Source organism: Hypanus sabinus, chromosome 14 (genome assembly GCF_030144855.1).
Source record: "Hypanus sabinus isolate sHypSab1 chromosome 14, sHypSab1.hap1, whole genome shotgun sequence".
Classification (NCBI taxonomy): Eukaryota; Metazoa; Chordata; class Chondrichthyes; order Myliobatiformes; family Dasyatidae; genus Hypanus; species Hypanus sabinus.
In genome coordinates, this window is record NC_082719.1 from 68,269,373 (window position 1) to 68,285,741 (window position 16,369).

Genomic DNA, 16,369 nt, shown 5'->3' on the forward strand with positions numbered 1-16,369 from the left:
ATTTATACCAGGCGCCTCGCACATGCATGAGGGATCACCGGCGCCTAGTGGGCAAGAACACGCGCAACCCCCGGCCCCTGTGCAATCGCCAATGTTGCCGGCACCTATGCGGTCACAGCCGGTGCTACGTAGATCGCAGCGACAGATTCGACCGCCTGATCGGCTTGACTTGTAAGAACCTTCGCTACATGAGGACTTTTTCAAACGAAGGGGGGGTGAATGTGGTGAACTATGTGCCTGTCGGGACACGCCCCTGCTGACTGCTCCTGTGGCTCCTCCCACAGGCCCCTGTATAAAGGAGACCTGCGGCCTGAAGATCGGCCTCAGTCTCCAGGACCTTGTATGATAGACACTCACTCCTGGTTCCTTCTTCCAGTCAATAAAAGCCGATATCTCGCCTACGTCTCAGTGTGAGTTATTGATGGTGCATCACCTGGGGATAGACACACTGAGTGAGGCAGGAACTATCATAGACTCAGGAAAAGGAGAAACAACACAGACGAGACAGGGACAGAGAACATGTGTGACCCACAGAACAGCTAAAATGGCCCACAGAGAGACAGCAGCCCCGAGCAGGGAGTAGAGACAGGGCGATGTGTGGGTATCATGTCAGGAGGTCCGAAGGGAAGGAGCCAAGCACAGGCAGTAGCTGCTGGAAGTAGTGCAGCTGCCTGAGGGAGTAAAGGCTCAGCAGAAAGAGAGCAAGTGGGCAGACACAAACGTGAGCGGAGCAGTGGAAGACCATGAAGCAACAGATATTACAGGTGCACAGAAACTGCCAATTTAGTAAGATTACACGGAGATGTGAAGGACATTGTAACCTGGGTAAAATGTTGAAGGACCGAGCAAAACAACAGCAGCACATTGCTGATCAGAGAGAGCCAGAGGGAAAGGAGATGGTCCTCCCGCAGCCGGGTGGTGAGGGTGCTGCCTGAAAAGGTAGGGTACTTCTGACAAATGACACTTGTGTTTGTGTGCAGACTCGATGAGATAGCCAGTGGAAACACTGGACTCAGGTTAAAGCATGTGACTCGCCTCCTTGTCGCCCCCCCACAGGCTAAGCACGAGATCAAGTGTAACCAGTAACAGAGTCATTACAGAGAACCCAAGTGACGAACACCAGCCGGCTGCGTCAGACCTGACCACAGCTGATGGAAACAGACCCACAGCAAACGCAAAGGCAGAGGACACCAAGAGAGCACGAAGGGAAGCCGTGAATAGCATGTTAAAGTACAATGGTGATGGTACTCTGTAATGAAGGCAGATGATTCGTTGTATGACATAGAATAGAAAAGATATTGGGGAAAATAGATGGGAAGGGATCCAAATTACAGCAGAAACATCAGGTTTCACAACTGCAAGGCAGACTGAGAAAAAGAAATTGCACACGGCGTCTGAAGGCAGTCACCCCAGTCTGAATAGGGAGTGAATACAAACGAGCTGGGCTCTTTCAGCAGTCAGGCCAGTCTAAAAGGGGGTGCCACTATGGAAAGGTCCTCGCAGTCATTCAAATAGAGATCACCCCAACTCCTCCCGTACATCCACGAAAGGGACTGTGAGTCTGATACATTTATCATGCTGGTGCCCTGGAAAGTGAGACGTTTAGAATAAAGGGTTGAAGATAAAATTGCAATCATCCAAACAGGAAGGATGCAACAGGAGTACAAATGATGAATCTGCATTATTAAAGACTTTTGTTCAGATTTCTGGAACAATCTCTCTGCTTAGCGTCTTGTAGGTAGCCATTAGGGATGATAAGGTCTATGTAGATGCACATAAAGTAATTGGGAGGGAGGGGGAATTCTGAGGCAGGACTGCCCCATTTGAATAGATCCTACTTAAGGCTGGCCTTTCCTGGTACAAATTAATTTTTGTCCAGAGGACCAAGAGGAGGGGCTGTTAGGGCATATTCTGGAATTAGGGTGTATAGCAAAATATTAACTTCAGCAACCAATCTTTAGACCTGATTATACTCTGTAGATTAACTTTATAATGCAGCTCTGGACAATGGGTTCCTAAGAGCCATGAACCACAGTTAATTGGAAGACCTGGCAATGCTGATTTAACATTCATTCGGGTGACTGTAGTGGGGTGCGAAGAAGGTTTAGTGAAAGTTATACATAATTCAAAAAAAGCATTGTTGATCCATTGTAAATATAGATCTGTCCTTTGATCTTCAGCATATAAAATGCCATACTATGTTGGGTCGAGCAGGCCTCTTCCTCTGCAAGGGTCTCAATACAATGCCTGCTGTGTCTCATTTTGTCACATAAAGAGACTATGTCATATCTACCAGCTGCGTCTCTCCTTTGCCAGTGCCTCACCCATCACTTTAAGCATTCACTTCTTTTACACAGCTATACAGTACGTTGGCTACATGCAGACTGCTCTCTCTGTCTGCATTTCTCACTGCTTTGGTAAACCAGACACCAAAGTCAAAGACCCCACCCACCCAGATGTTCTCTCTTCTCCTCCCTCCCGTCAGGCAGAAGGTACAAAAGCCTGAAAATATATACCACCAAGCTCAAGGACAGCTTTTCCCTGATGCTATAAGACTACTGAATGGTTGCCTAGTACCCTAAACCTCAACATCTACCACGTTGTGACCTTTCACCTTGCTGTTTACCAGATCTGCACTTTTTTTTATAGCTGTTAAACCTTATTTTGCACTCTTTTGTGATCTTATCTTGTACTACTGTACCAGATGCACTGTTGTAATGAATTGATCTGTATGGACAGTATGCAAGACAAGTTTTTCTCTGTATCTGTTACTCATAAACAAGTTATATGGTCATTATTTTGTGGTTTATGAGATATTACTGTGCACAAGTTGATCACCATGATTCTGAAGTTACAACAGCAACTGTACTCCTTAAATGGTAAAGCATTTTAAAATGCTCCAATTTTGTGAAATGTACTATATCATGGTAAATCTTTTATTAGTTGTCCCATATCACACGATCAATTACGTGGAGATCTTTATTAACTTCTCTGCAATCATACTCTCTTATTTCTTGCCTCCTTCAATGATTGCTGCTGAATTACGGGCAGATGAATGGGACATTCTCTGAGGTGAAGGTGTGGGCTCACTTTCTCCTGACCAATCAGATTCCATGCCCACACATACGTTTGCAGATCCTTCTGTTCCTTTGCCGTGTTTCCTACAGAACGTCCAATGAAACTTTCACATCTTGATTCACTTGAACATTTTAAAGCCATCTGGGAAGGTCCAGAAGTGGAAAATACAGTTACAAACTCTCCTCTGTGTACTCGTGTTGCTGTGATGGTGATTTATAGACTCATGAATTCATATTAACCTACAACAGGAGGAGGTTGTACACTCGATTGAACCTGCACTGCTTCCAGCAAAGTGCAATTCACTCCAAACATCATGGTTGATATCCTGCAATTTCAAAGTTTTGTGCCTCTGCACAGCTTGACCTTTTAAGGCATAATGTGCATTATAACCAGAAATATTGCAAGTATTGAAACCAGGGAGAGCTGCCTCCAAGTCAAAAATCATCTATGCATTGCATTATGCCGCTGTGGAATCGTCCTGACAATCTGAATGTCACAGATTTCAATCGCAAATGCCAGAACTGATTAGAAATTGAGCGGGCATAACAAGTATCAAATTTACTGACTTGAGGGATGTAAATGGGGAAAAAGGTCTCTTTGCAGAAGCATTATGAGTCATCAATGTCTTTATTCACAAAATGTCTATTGGAAAAAAAGTTGTAACATCTGCCTTTGATTCTATACAGTTGGAGTAGCAAATTGCTCTCTGTGTTTAAACTGCTGCATTCTACTCAGTACTTCTAGCCAGCCTTCACATAAAGGAAGACATTCATTTGAATTTCTGTTTGGTGCACACAACACTGGCTGATTTGTGTGTATTAGACTCAAGCTCCTGTGCTGCTGACTTCAGCACACATTGTCTTTCAACTCTGTGATCTCCTGCAGGTGGGAAGTCCCACAGGCCAATTGTAGGCCATGCCATATTGCCTTTAGTACCAACCTCAGATGTGCTGTGAATTTAAAAGGTAATAGTTGTTTGGCAGGAGTAGACTGGGTAGATTTTAAGCTGCCAACTTTACAATTTGACTGTGATTGTGGACATCACTATTTCACTTAGGATGCTGCGAGTCCAACTCACCAATATCTGAGAATTAGCGAGTGCCACTCATATGTCATAGTTCTGAAGAGGTTAACACCATGAATTCTTACATCTTTCCGAGCTTCAGCATGAACAACCACTGATTAACTCTCGTCTTTCAAGCCTCAGCATGTTGAAGCATTTGGCAGAAGCACTAATTAAGTGTCCCTAATTAACACACCCACAATAAGATCCAGTGAGACAACAGCTGAAAGAACTCAACTCTGTGTATTAAATGAAAGGCTCTTGAAGCAGCTTGCATCAGCTCAGAGTCACTTCTGCCATTTCTAAACAACCAGGAGTGGCCAGGCTATTTCCATTTTAAGTTTTTAAATTGTTATTCTTTTCCTATTTCCTGTTTGCTCCAGTATTTACAACCATAGAATTGCTGGCACCATGTGGAATTCAGTGGCTGTTGCTATTATTTTTGATTGTGCTTAGAACAGTACAGCACAGGAACAGGCCTCTCAGCCACCAAGTCTCTGCTGAGCATAATGCCAAATTATAATTTCTTCTGTCTGCGAATGATGAATGTAGCATCCGCTTCCACCACTAGTCCAGGCAGGCCATTCCAGGCATCTTCCACTCTCTGTATAAAGATATTGTCCTACACATCTTCCTAATTCTCCACCCCAGCCACCTTAAATGCATGTCCTCTAGTATTGCACACTTCTACCCTGTGAAAAGATTCTGACCAATTTCCCTTTCAATCCTCTCACAATTTTATAAACTTCAATCAGGTCTCGGCTCAGCATCCAACACTCTAGAGAAAACAACCCAATTTTATAAAACCTCTTTATTAGCTCGTACCCTCTTTCCAGGCAGCTTTCTGGTAAAGCTCCTCCATAACTTTTCCAAAGCTTCCACGTCCTTCCTGTAATGGGACGACCAGAAAGACACACAATACTCCAAGTGCAAAGTTTTACACAATTGCCGCCTGACTTCCTAATTCTTACACTCGATGTTCTGAGCAAGGACAGCAGGCATGCCATGTGTCTCCTTTACCACTTGATTATCCACTTTCAAAGTCTAATAGAGTTGCACTCCAAGATCCATCTGTACACTAACACCGTCTGGGGTGCTGCCATTAACCGTGTACTTTTGCCAGTTCTGTCATATTAACTATCCTTTAAAACTAAAAAAGAAAGCTTCCTTCTGAAGGAGAGCAATCAGAAATTGGAAACAAGGCAGTCTGTTCAGTTGATCTGTCTTGTATAGTACTGTGCAAAAGTCTTTGACACATATATATAGCAAGACTTTTACATAGCACTGCAGTAATTTTATGAATTTTTTGTGTTGCACTATTCTGCTACCACAAAAAAAACAAATTTGTGACATATGCGTGTGATGATAAACCTGATTCAGATATGGGTCTTTATTGTGGACTGAGAGTGGGAAGGGGGCACAGGGAGAGGGGCATCATGGTTGGACAAAGGGGAAGGGAGAGGGGAGGGATTGTGAAGCACCAGAAAGACATTCTGTAATGATCAATAAACCAATTATTTGGAATCAAATTACCTTGCCTGGTGTCATGAGGCTTGGTGTATCTGCACCTGTATCACCCCCCATCCCTGGCACCCCTTCACTGCCACCTGTCCCACACCCCTCCTGTGCTGCTCCGCACTCAGCAATCCCAACATTCTTTGCTCCTTACAAACCTGCTCTCTGGTCCACGTTGACGAATACAGTACTGTTGAAATGCCTTAGACACCCTAGCTATCTAGATGTTCCCAAGACTCTTGCACAGTCCTGTAGATCCTTGTTCAAAAGGACAAAGATAGATTTTAAAGTCAATTATGTGTCAAGTACCAAATCCTGATAAAATTCGGATAATCTAATAACAAGTTTCATTTTCTGTGTTTCTGCAACACATAATTTCTACTTTTTGCAGGCCCTTGCCCTTTCCTTTGCACATTAAATGGTGCAGGATGCAAACCAGGTCAATGGAAGCAGCTTCATGTTTTACCATGCAAAGACAGTTTGTTTGGACAGTGGCACATATAACACAGTAAGTGTAGTGGTTTCTTTGTAGGAGCCTAATCAGCAGACACTTTGCTCCCAGCACTTTACCTAGGGGTTCCAATTCCCAGAAATGTATCGACAATCAGCAATGCTAGATGTGTTACAGTGACTCCTGGGAATCTTTGGCCTATGACTGCTCACGGTGGAGAAGGAGCATTCAGGATGGCCACGAGAACCTCGAGTCTATGTACTGGGAGCACACGGATGTCTTGTGTAAGTGGTAGAAGGAGCTTAAAAACAACCCACCAGCGAACTGTCGGCATCTCCTGTCCACAGAAGATTTGATTTCTACTCTTCTTTCCTATCTTGTTTCCGCTCTTTCAAATTTTTTTGAAACAGGCTCTTTGACCTGAATTGTTAGCTCTCTTTCTCTTTTACAAAGTTTCTGTTTTTGTTTCAATTTTCCAGCATCTGCATTTTATTAAATTTCAATTACTGTTGATTTTTACCCTGTTCCTTTTATTGCAATTAGAAGTGACATTTACTGAACATCTTTCTGTCTCTGTAATGCACTGCTGTTGCAAAACAACAAATTTCATGTCAAGTAAGTCAGTGACAATAAATTGGATTCTTGTTCCTTCTATACTGTACCGCAGCACATAAATGTACTTTTCAAAATTTTGTTCTTCAGAAGGCACTGGGAAAATTAAAAGTAATGATAGTATCTGTTCTGTGATTGTAGCGGCTGGCCCCCTTGTAGCAGATGGTGAAAACCACAACTGGCTCTCTATTGACCTAAAGAATGACGAACCAGTTGCTGTAGCAGATAGGGACAAATAAGAGTAATTGGCTCAAGTGCTATCAGATCACTTAGCCCAGTGTCTTTCATCCTGTATCATTTTAACTATAATATACTACACTGGGTTGCTTTAAACCTAAACCCAGTCACTAATTTTTACTCAGCTGGCTGTTCCCTGAGCTCCCGTAAGTTTGTAAGTCAAGAGCCCTTTCATAAATAAAAGGTGACTTTGAGAAAGCTGTAACTTAAACAGCCCCTCTTTCCTCTGCTATCTTTAAAATCAGACTTTATTTTCCTTTCCAGACGTGATTTGGAAATAGCTCGCTATTCATTTACTGTTGCCGAGTCAAGACCCATCACCGTCTTATCAGGGAAATATGAAGCAAAGAATGGAGATCCAAACTCATATTAGACACAAATTCCTACTCTTCTACGTCCATGCAGCAACCTTACATTCACCACCAGGAGTTTCTACGGATACTTAATCAGACCAGTCCTGGACATTTTGATGGAGCCAATAACCTGGAGCGAGGTGTACTGATGATGCACTAAGATGACAGGTACTATATCCGATAGGAAGACTGCCTGTGCAGTGGGGCTGAAAGCAATTAGACCTCTGGCTGATTTGATTGGATCTGAAATTTGGAGGACACATTTGTAATTAATAGTGCCCCAAATTCTTATTTATCTAAAAGATCAAAAACAACCCACCAGCGAATTTCATTTTTCAGAGTAAGTTGCTGGTTTGTCAGTGAGAAATACCTATGTACTGAAGGAAAAATCCCATAAGTAGCTATTCCAATTATCCACTTGAAGTTATTGGCCTCACAGGGCAGAGCAGTCAACTGTGAGAACAGCATTCTTGGCATTTACTCGTGTTTAACAATATAGTTACCCCAGAAATATTTTTAAAGATAATTTACACTTGACTTAAATTTAAGATTCCCTCAGGTAAATGTGTGTACTTTCTGCATTAACTATTCAGCAGATTCCTCATTCATGTCATGAAAGAACAAATTGAACATAATGTGATTTGCCGCCAGAACTATAGAGAAAGCCAAGGCTTGTGAGTGAACCATTGACCCTCCGCCACACACATAGGCCACACCAGCATGAGCTTGTGTGGTTCTAGACAAGCTCTAATGACAGCTGATTGTGCCTGTGTCTATAATTAGTTCTGTTACTCCCTTTAGCACTTGCCTGTTATATGGTCTGTTTTGCAGAAAGCTTTTGTGAATCATAATGTGTTTAATTTTCAATGTGCTGATTACTTCTAATGCTTTTCTCAAAAACACAAAATACTGCGGTGCAATACAAATACCACAGACATATTACATTTTCTATAATAGTTCTCAATTCAGCATTGACTACAGAAGAGATTATTTTAAGTCCCGGGGGGGGGGGGGGAATGAATTAATAAACTGTTCTGCAGACTTGTGAAACAAATATACAGTACTTTAGAAACAATCACCTCTTCTTATGGTTGTTGTACATCACTTTGCCCTGCTTTACACTATTGTGCTGAAGTAAATGTTTCAGCACACCATGTCACTAAACCAATGTATCTACACAGGCTCTTAAATGAATGGGATTCTATTCTCTGGAGCTTGGTATAATGGGAGGTTATCACTTTCAAGTATACAAAATCTGAAGGGCTTTGCAGGGTAGATGCTGTGAGGATGTTTAGAGTTGAGGGCATAGTCTCAAAATAAAGAATTAATTAAGGCTATAGTAAGGATTCTTTTCAACTTGGATTCAGAAGGTTGTGTGTCTTTTGAATTCCCTACCCTGGAGAACTGCAGTTGCTGAATCATTTAGTATATTCAAGGCTTAGATAGGTCAATTTTTGGACTACATGGAAAATCAAGTGTTCAAAGGATCAAGAGCATGGAGTTGAGACCAAAGATCAGAGCAGCTATGAATGCACTGGATGCCTGAACTGGCTCAAAGGGCCAGATTGTCTGTCTGCTTCTATTCCCTACATACTTATGTATTTTCCTGTCATATTGACTTGCTAAATGCTACCCTATTCTTCATAAAAGCAAAACAAAACAGTTTCTTTTTGCCTCTAGCATGAATTAATATCACATCAGTTTTAGAGATAGGCAGTTCCATTGGATAAACTCTGGGAAACTCAAGACTAAATCTTCAAGCTTTTACCCAGGAGCTACAAGTACCCTTCCTTGTTGAAACTTCTTTCATAACCTTGACTCATTAACATTTCTGTTATCATTTTCTTTAATACAACATCCTCTTTCTGCCTGTGTACCTTTTAGCACCTGTGTTTCCTTAACTTCTTAGTCAGGAAATTGATCCCTAAATTTGTCCACCTTTACCTCTTCCTCATGATACTTTACTAAAACATTTCCTTGACTAAATTTAGGTCACTGCATAATATATTTTCCTCCTGTTGATATTAACTTTTATATTTCAGCTCTATAAAGGAAAATATGATGCTTCTGTCCACTACAAACAAAATATAAATTCAAATTGTTGTTTGAAGCTTATTTAGAAAGCTGGTCATAACTTGTGGGCAAATCTATAATTGCTGCTCATGTGTGGTCTATTTGTTTTAAGCAATTCAGTTATTCAAAAATTCAAAGATTCAAAGTACATTTATTGTCAAAGTATGAATGCAGTATACAACCCTGAGATTCGTTTTGCCACAGACAGCCATGAAACAAAGAAAACCATGGAACCCATTCAAAGGAAAACATCAATCCTCACCCCCACAAGAAAAATTGCACAAACAGCAACAACGAAAGAGCTAAAACACAGAATATTAAACACGAAGTTAGAAGAGTTTAGGCACATTCCATTCAGCTCAGTGTTCACTATCGGAAACTGCCCTGGTTCAGTCAACCAAAGTAGCAATAAAAAAAGAGTGGTCAGAAACCAGAAGCACATCATAACTTGAACTTCAGTGTCTATCTCACAAACCACATTGATTAAACCTTGCCCAAGGACCTGAATTCCAGCACCATCCTCCAGCAGCATTGAGGGAGAGAGAGAGACCATTTGAATGCAGGGACCTTCCTTTGGGAACAGTGAGTGAGAGCAAGAGAGAGACCATCACACGCAGACACCTTCCTCCAACAGCAGTGGGCAAGAGGCCGATAAACGAACTGAGTCTTCCTCAGCGTCTTCATCAGCGAGATCAGTGAGAATGGGCTCTTGCCCTGCCTTGAGGCCGCACACTTTGCTCCAAGCCTCAGAGACAGCAAAGCACCAGATCGCTTGATCACCATCAGAATATAGATCACAGGCTCCAACAGTGGCAGAGCCACATTTGAAAGAAAAGAAGATGTAAAAGAAGTGAAAGAAGTAGTTTCATGAACATTCCGAAGGATTTCATCCTTGGCCGCATCGTTCGCAGGCGCCATCTTCTTCAGGAACTTGGCACTGATGCATTTTATAACCACGTTACACCTCGATAGTTTGTATAATTATCATCAATTGGCTGTCTAACTCTGTACAGCTCTAAGAATATTCTTCTTTTATAGAAACATACATTGTTACAAACAGAAGAGGAAGTTGGAAAGCTCATTCCTTTATAGTTTAATAACTATGGATACAGTGACCGTATTGCAATAGGCTAATGTATATACTGTACAAAGTTGCAATGATTTATATTATCTAATTCACTACCAGATAAACCATTTAATGCTTTCAATTCTTCCCATTAGCTGAGATTGCAAGCATATGTGGTATGTGTTCCAAGATGTACCAGTTATTACTGTTTTTCACTTTGTCAGTTGTGTAGTTCTATATTAAAATTTATGCTAAATTAGTTTTGACTTGTTATTCAGGTAATCCTTAAATATATATTCATATAGGGTGCACATTTGATGCTATACCTAAAATTATATCCGTTTTTCTGGCAGATGACAACATCCAACTTTGCCAGACATCTTGCTTTACTACAATGTCAAACACTTGACAGAAAAATGAAAAACAAAACAGAAGGGTTGCGTTTGTAATAACACCTGTCATAAGTACTGAATGCTCCCAAACACTTTGTGGTTAATTGAATGTTTTCTGAAGTATAATCTCAGAATCAGAATCAGGTTTAATATCACCAGCATATATTGTAAAATTTGTTAACAGCAGCAGCAGTACAGGATAATATGGGGGGAGGGAATAAGTCAATTACCGTAGAATATATATGCATATTAAATAGTTAAATTTAAAATAGTGCACAAACAGAAGTAATAGAAGTATTCATGGGTTCAATGTCCATTTAGGAATTGGGTGACAGAGTGGAAGAAGCTGTTTCTGAATTGCTGAGTGTGTGCCTTCAAGTTTCTGTACCTCCATTCCTGATGGTAACAATGAGAAGAGGGCATGTCCTGGGTGTGGGGGATCCTTACTATGGATGCTGCATTTCTGAGACATTGTTCCTTGAAGATGTCTTTGATACTATGGAAGCTAGTACCCAAGATGGAGCTGACTAATTTTACAACTTTCTCTGGCTTCTTTCGATCCTTTGCGGTAGATCCCCCCCCCCCCCCACCCCATACCAGACAGTGATGTAGCCTGTCAGAATGACCTGAATGAGCAGGGATCTCCACAGTAATGTGGGAAACAGAGCAGCTAACTTATACACAGACAAAATTGTGATAATGAGAAGGAAATCGTGTTTTAGTGATGCTGGCGGATGAGTAAATACTCGGCAAGATAACGAGTGGAATTTTCTCCTGGTCTCCCTTGAAATTGCTATGTAGAATCTCTTACCACTCTCTGAGAGGCCACAGGTGCAGCCACTGTTCATCGCCTCAACCAAAAGGCTCACTTGCTATTGCATTTATGGAGTAGAAATCAAAACCATTAGCCTTCTGATCCAGAGGCAAGAGCCACCTCTGGTTTCTCTGGAATCTTGAATCTGTTTTACTGAAGTCTTTCAAGAAGGAGAGTCTTTGTGTTCCAGTGGCTCTGCCATCTTGTTACGTCAGTTGTAACAATCTGTGTGCTCTTCCACTGATATGCTGTGCCGCGACTTCGACTGTGTAATTAGCGTTTACAATGTACAGACTTGGGTAAAACAGATAATTACTGCGTTCAAAAACAGAATATGTTCTGAAGACAGGCTTTTGGCCTTTCTGGCTAAGAGATAATGAGTATAGCCTATATATTATTGATTAATATACAGTAAATATTATTGAAACTGTTGATTAGTCATTTAAATTTCTGGACAGCTTAGCTTATGTCACTGCTCATGCCACACAGATTGGGTGAATGGCTTCAATACAGAACATTCTACTTTATACATAAATGTGTTGTGCTAATATATTTTGTTTGAAACCTGTTTCCATTGTGATAATACTTTTGTTCTACCTGCATTTGAATGGAAAGACCAAAACTAATACAGGGTCTCCTCCTATTATACTGTAAATGAGCTGACTTACAGAAATCTGACTATGAATATTCTCCCATTTTGAACCATTTTTCAAGGCCATAATAATAAATTGTTTCAGGGTTCTGTTGACATTGGAGAGGGTCCAGTGGAGATTCACAAGAATGATCCCAGGAATGAAAGGGTTAACATATGAGGCCTGTTTGATGGCTCTGGACCTGTAGTCACTGGTTTAGAAGAATGAGTGGGGGATCTGATTGAAAACTATTAAATATTGAAAAGCCTAGATAGAGTGGATGTGGAGCGGATGTTTCCTATAGTGAGGGAGTCTAGGACCAGAGGGCACAGACTTGGAATAAAGAGACAATCGTTTACAACTGAGATGAGGAGGAATTTCTTTAGCCAGTGAGTGGTGAATCTGTGGAATGCATTGCCACAAATGGAGGTGGAGGCCAAGTCATTGAGTATATTTAAAGCACAGATTGATAGGTTCTTAATTAGTATGGATGTGGTTACAGTGAGAAGGCAGGAAATAGGGTTGAGAGGGATGATAAATCAGCCATGATGAAATGGTGGAGTAGACTCGATAGGCTAAATGGCCAAATTCTGTTCCAATGTCTTATGGTCTAATGGTTTGTTTCATCTTTTTAAAAGTTACAAACTTCCTTTACAAAGAAAGCATGGCAGCATCTCTGCCTTCTTAGAAATTCACATAGATTTGGCACGTCATCTGAAACTTTAATAAACTTCTACAGATGCACAGCGGACAATATCCTGACTTACTGCATCAAGGCCTGGTATGGAGACACCATTGGCCAAATGCCCCTGACTCTGGCACCTGGGAGGCAATTTCCCTCCTGGGTCTCTCTATTGCATCCACAGTATGTTCCAGAGCCGCTGCTGGACTCAGCATGGCAACACATACACACAAAGGTTGAAGAGACACCAGAGGCTGCTACTCACATCTGAGTTTGATGCAGCCCAGTGCAACTTCCAGATCAAAAGTCAAATTCAAAGTAAATTTATTATGAAACTACATATATATCACCATATAATACCCTGAAATTCATTTTCATAGAACATAGAAATTTACAGCATATTACAAGCCCTTCAGCCCACTATGTTGTGCCAACCATGTAACCTATTCTAGAAAATGCCTAGAATTTCTTTCAGACATTCACAGTAGAACAAAGAAATATGATAGAGTCATTGAAAAACTACATACAAGGACTGAGAAACATCCAATGTGCAAAAGAAGACAAACTTCAAACAAAATATGAAAAAGTACAAATAATAAACAAATAACAGATAGATAACTAACTAACTAACCAACCAGAAAAACTGAGTTGTAAAGTCCTTGAAAGTGAGTCCATAGGTTGTGTTGAGTGTTGGAGTGAGTGAAGTTATCTGTGCTGGTTCAGGAGCTGGCTGGCTGAAGAGTAATAACTGCTCCTGAACCTGGTGGTGTGGGGACCTAAGCCTCCCGTATCTCCTTCCTAATGGTAGCAGTGATGCACCATCAATAACTCTCGGAGACATGAGGCGAGATATAGTCTTTAATTGGCTGGAAGAAAGATCAAGCAGCAATTGACCACCACACTACATCCTGGAGACTGAGGCCAGGGCTGTGTCTCCAATCGCCTTTATACCGGGGTCCGTGGGAGGAGCCACAGGAGCAGTCAGCGGGGGGGGGGGGGGGGGGGGGCGGCGTGTCCAGACAGGTATATAGTTCACCACAAGCAGCAAGAAGTAAGGGGGTTCCTGATGATGGATGCTGCTCTTTTGTGGCAGTCCTCCATATTGTCTCTTCATGTGGTGGACTGGACTTTATCCACCGCTTTTTGTAGGCCTTTTTGTGTCCAAAACATTCTAAAGGGGTAGGAAAAGCATCCAAATGTCCAGGTACATTTGATACCAATGACATAGGAAGGAAATGGGAGGAGGATCTAAAGAGAGAATTTAGAGAGCTGGAACTGAAAAGCAGGACCTCCAGGTTAATAATCTCTGGATGACTGCCTGTGCCAGACGTGAGTGAGGAAAAGAATAGGATGATTTGGCTGAGGAACTGGTGCAGGGGCAGCTTTTCAGATTTATGGATCTTTGGGATCGATTCTGGGGAAGGTATGACAACTGTACAAAAGGGACAGGCTATGCCTGAACCTGAAGGTGACAAATATCCTCAGATGTTTTAGTATTACAGTGGAGTAAAGGGAATTACAGAGGCAGGAGAGAGGAGCTGGACAAAGTTGATTGGGAGGGGACACCAGCAGGGAAAGTGGCAGAGCGGCAACGGCTGGAGTTTTTGGGAGCAGGTTGGAAGGAGTAGGATAGATACATCCCAAGGAAAAGGAAGTATTCTAAAGGCAGGATGACACAACTGTAGCTGACAAGAGGTCAAAGTCAACATAAAAGCAAAAGAGAGGGCAGTGTATAGACATGCACTTGTGTAAGAAGGAATAAAAGCATAGTCAATTTCTAAACAGGGAGAAAATTTAAAAATCTGATGTGCAAAAGGATTTAGAATTCCTCGTGCAGGATTCCCTAAAGGTTAGTTTGCAGGTTGAATTGGTGGTGAGGAAGATGACTGCAATGTTAGCATGTATTTCAAGAGGACTAGAATATTAGAGCAAGGATGTGATGCTGAGGCGATACAAGGCACTGGTAAGGCCTTGCTTGGAGTATTGTCAGCAGTTTTTGGCCCTTATTTAAGAGAAGATGTGCTGACATTGGTGAGTGTTCAGAAGCGGCTCATGAGAATGATTCTAGTAATGAAAGGGTTATCATATGAATTGTGATTGGACCTGTACATGGTGGAATTTAGAAGAATTGGGGTGAAGGGTAGGATCTTGTTGGAACCTATCGAATGTTGAAAGGCCTAGATAGAGTGGATGTGAGGAGGATGTTTCCTTTGATGGTGGAGTCTAAGACCAGAAGCACAGCATCAAAATAGAGGGAAGTCTATTTAGAACAGAGATGAGGAGGACTTTCTTTAGCAAGAGGGTGGTGAATCTATGGAATTTGTTGCCACAGGTGGCTGTGGAGGCCAAATCACTGGGTGCATTTAAGGTGGAGGTTTGTAAATTTAATGCATGATTAAACATCGAGAACGTTTAATTGCAATGATAATACACTGGACAGAGTGGCCAGCAGAATGCAGTAATTAAGTGCAATTGCACGATTCATTCAGAGCCAAGATCAGGCAGCAATTTAGATTGGCCCAATATACTTTATATATAGTTGTCTTGGAACAATTATCAACAGCCCCAGTTGATTATTGCAGCAGCCCACTTGCTCTTTGTTCCTGCTACATCTCTCTCCATGGTTATTCAGACTAATTCAGACCAAGATAAAAACAAAATTGAAAGTTTAAAAATTGTATGCATATCTTACTATTTTGATTGCATTACCTATTATTAATACTTTTGTTTGGTTCTTTTTTTTTGCAACAGAGAAGGTAAATCTGGAGTAATTACTACAGAAGAAAAAGTAGGTAATGAGAATAGGCAGTGAATCGGTATCTTAAGCACATGACTCGGACTGCAGCATTCAAGGAGGTTAGTTCACAGTGACCACAGCAGCTGAAGGCTCCTTTGAAGTTCGGACTGCTGATAGAGCTCTGTTACAGATGAAGCTTGTATTTAATGACTGAAGTAGAAGCATCTGGCATCTGAAAAATGTCTGGTTTAGCAATCTGACCTGCAAATCTAGTATTCATTTGGAATATTGAATCCTTCATATACTCTGTTATGCAACCAGACAATAAATCTATCCTAAAGTGAGTTCCTCTTTGTCTAAATAATCTCCTACCTGCCTGTTTGCTTGTTTCAAAAAAACATTTGAAAGGTAGTTAAGATGGAAAGAAAATACATTGTGATTTCACTGCAAACAGAGAATGAAAGAATGTTCTCCTGGAGATCCATTAGGTGGTAGGTCTGATGGTGTCGTTGTACCTAATCAACCCTAGTTGAAAAACAGCCTCCTCTGATTATGCAATATTTGAATTCCATCCCTCGATAAAGCAGAGTTGCTGAGCTGGTGCTCTTCCCTGAGCTGTGATGATCTGCTTGACATTCCCTGCCGTGTCCTTATTCTAATTGCA

At 41.4% G+C, this 16,369-nt stretch overlaps 1 long non-coding RNA gene across 1 annotated transcript; it reads left to right on the forward strand.

Annotated features, from left to right (window-relative positions):
- Positions 1-838: 838 nt before the first annotated feature.
- Positions 839-16,010, forward strand: LOC132404429 (uncharacterized). The gene is made up of 5 exons (XR_009515533.1): positions 839-939; positions 1,057-1,238; positions 6,048-6,164; positions 7,221-7,477; positions 15,720-16,010. It is a non-coding gene; the product is annotated as an uncharacterized LOC132404429 (long non-coding RNA).
- Positions 16,011-16,369: the final 359 nt, after the last annotated feature.